Here is a 2291-nt window from a genome sequence, read left to right as displayed (position 1 = left end):
ATAGTAAAAAAAATGACAATATTTTAACACGTTTCTCTATCAGAGCATATTAAGTTGTTATTTTTGTTACGATTATTTAATATGCATAAATATTTCTTTGCCCTTTATAATATCTGAAAGATAGCTATGGTGTTGAAACATTTTAAGTTCGATTTCCCATAATCGAAAATTAATTTTCATAAGGAAAATGATCTGGCACAACTTTTAATTAGCCCATTATCTCCTTATGGCCCGTTAATATTATATAAGATAAGAGCTTTTCGGCGTAGATTTTTCTAAATAAACTCGTTACGTTTATTTATTTACTTTAAAAAATTTATATGACTATGCTAATTTATCTGTAGAACCAAAGGACAATTTCATTCTTATAAAAATAATTTGAATAAAATACACACCCAGTAGTTTAAAAAACTCTTCTTTCAACTGAGTAATTTGCATTTGTAAGTTACATAAAGTTTTGAGACTTTTTTTTTTAAATAATTTTTTGCAGCTTCCGATTATTTGTGTTCATCGTCTAAAAAAAAAGTATCGCATTAAAAGAAATTAGCCGATATTCATAAGTCAGCTTTAAATTTTTTTACAAAAATTACGCGAGTCATTTCTTCAGCGATGAGTTAAACAGACAAAGCCTATGTAGTCCCCCCTCCCGCCGTCTGAAAAGTTCACCGTCAATTTCAAGAAAAACAAAAAACGATAATAAAGGACTTCGAAAAGTACTTGTATGGTGCTGCCATCTACCGTGAAAATGAAACGTCTTACCTCGTTTTAAATGCTCTAATGATAATTATCAATATATTACTAAACTTAATAAACGAAAGATGACACTTTCATCATTTCAATAACCACATTTTCCTAATTGAGAACCATTCTTTTCTTGAGGTCACTGTAGAAAATGATGTTTAACATTTCGTTTTTATATATCATTTGGCGGTTGTAATAACAAATGTTATTACGTTTTACACGATTCAAATTATAGTTCAAAATACGGTTGGCTCTGCTCTGTTTGGACGAAATGTAATATTTGTTATCTCTTCTAAGATTTATCGGATGATATCTCTTCTGGTTTCAAATTAAACAACAAAAGTTTTTTCAAAAATTGAAAGTAATATAATAATATAAATGACAGTTAAGCACACATGAAAATTGTTTCTGATGAGTTGATATAGGTGAAGACAACAATGCGTCGTGTGTTTCATCAAACGACCACAAGATGGCATCACACGTTTCTAGTCCAAAGCATAATTTGATTGCGTGTGGTAAATGCTGTAAAAACAGAAATTAAACAATTTATGAAAGTCTACGAAGCAATAAGTAATTAGCTGCAAGAACCAGGGAACGAATTTCTTTTTCTTCTTCTTTCTGATTTATGATTTATTCACTCTATGATTTATTTCTGAAACATAAATAAATTGCATTCGACTTTCGATCTATTAGATTTATTTATCAGCTTAGCAATCTTTCAGTGCAGGAAGGTAACCAAAAGAAATCATTTCAGACTAATAAAAATTATTAAGAATGTGTTGAAACACTGTTCATGAATTTACAAAAGTAATTTTGCAAATAATGAAATTAAATTACTATCAGATCGTCTTCTGATTGTGATGATTTTTGCATTTAATTCAAATTCCAAACTAAACAATGATTGGTAACGTACCAAATTAAAGCTGTACTTGGTTAACAAGCAAAAACATCACAAGCGCCCGGCTAGCTCAGTCGGTAGAGCACGAGACTCTTAATCTCGGGGTCGTGGGTTCGAGCCCCACGTTGGGCGAATTATTTTTTCCCTATTTAAATTCTCTGCCGCTAATCGTATTGAAGATTCGACTTGAAACCTGACGGTTATTCATAGATTAATAATTTTTGTGTTTATTTCTGTTTACATGCAGCAAAATAGAAAATGTGAATGCAAGGTGAAGACAGCAATGCATCTTGTGTTTTATCACACTGCCACAAGATGGCATCACATGTTTCTAGTTCAAAGTACATGATTTGATTGCGATATGTTAAGTATGCTGTAAAAACAGAAATGCAACAAACTGTGAAAGTCGATGAAGCAATAATACGTAATCAGCCGCAAGAACCAGGGAACGAATTCCTCCCGCCCCCTTCTTCTTTCTGATTTATGATAAGAATGCCGATGCAGTAACCATAAAAAACGTCAGTTGCGTTATTCTTAGCATTATCAGAAGAACAGATTATTTAAGTATTTTTAAATATTTACCGTTTCTTATTATATTCTCTATAATGTTCGTGCAAGAAGCGAAGGAATATCGGATACATTAATCTTTTTT

The 2291-nt window shown here is 31.3% G+C and overlaps 1 non-coding gene across 1 annotated transcript; it reads left to right on the top strand.

Annotated features, from left to right (window-relative positions):
* Positions 1-1698: 1698 nt before the first annotated feature.
* TRNAK-CUU (transfer RNA lysine (anticodon CUU)) lies at positions 1699-1771 on the top strand. Its single transcript has one exon. It is a non-coding gene; the product is annotated as a tRNA-Lys (tRNA).
* Positions 1772-2291: the final 520 nt, after the last annotated feature.

Source organism: Typopeltis vanoorti, chromosome 5, assembly GCF_054136105.1.
Source record: "Typopeltis vanoorti isolate ZY-2024b chromosome 5, IOZ_Tvanoo_1.0, whole genome shotgun sequence".
In the NCBI taxonomy this organism is placed as follows: Eukaryota; Metazoa; Arthropoda; class Arachnida; order Uropygi; family Thelyphonidae; genus Typopeltis; species Typopeltis vanoorti.
The sequence above is the reverse complement of the archived record's forward strand: the minus strand, read 5'-3'. Positions and strand labels throughout refer to the sequence as shown.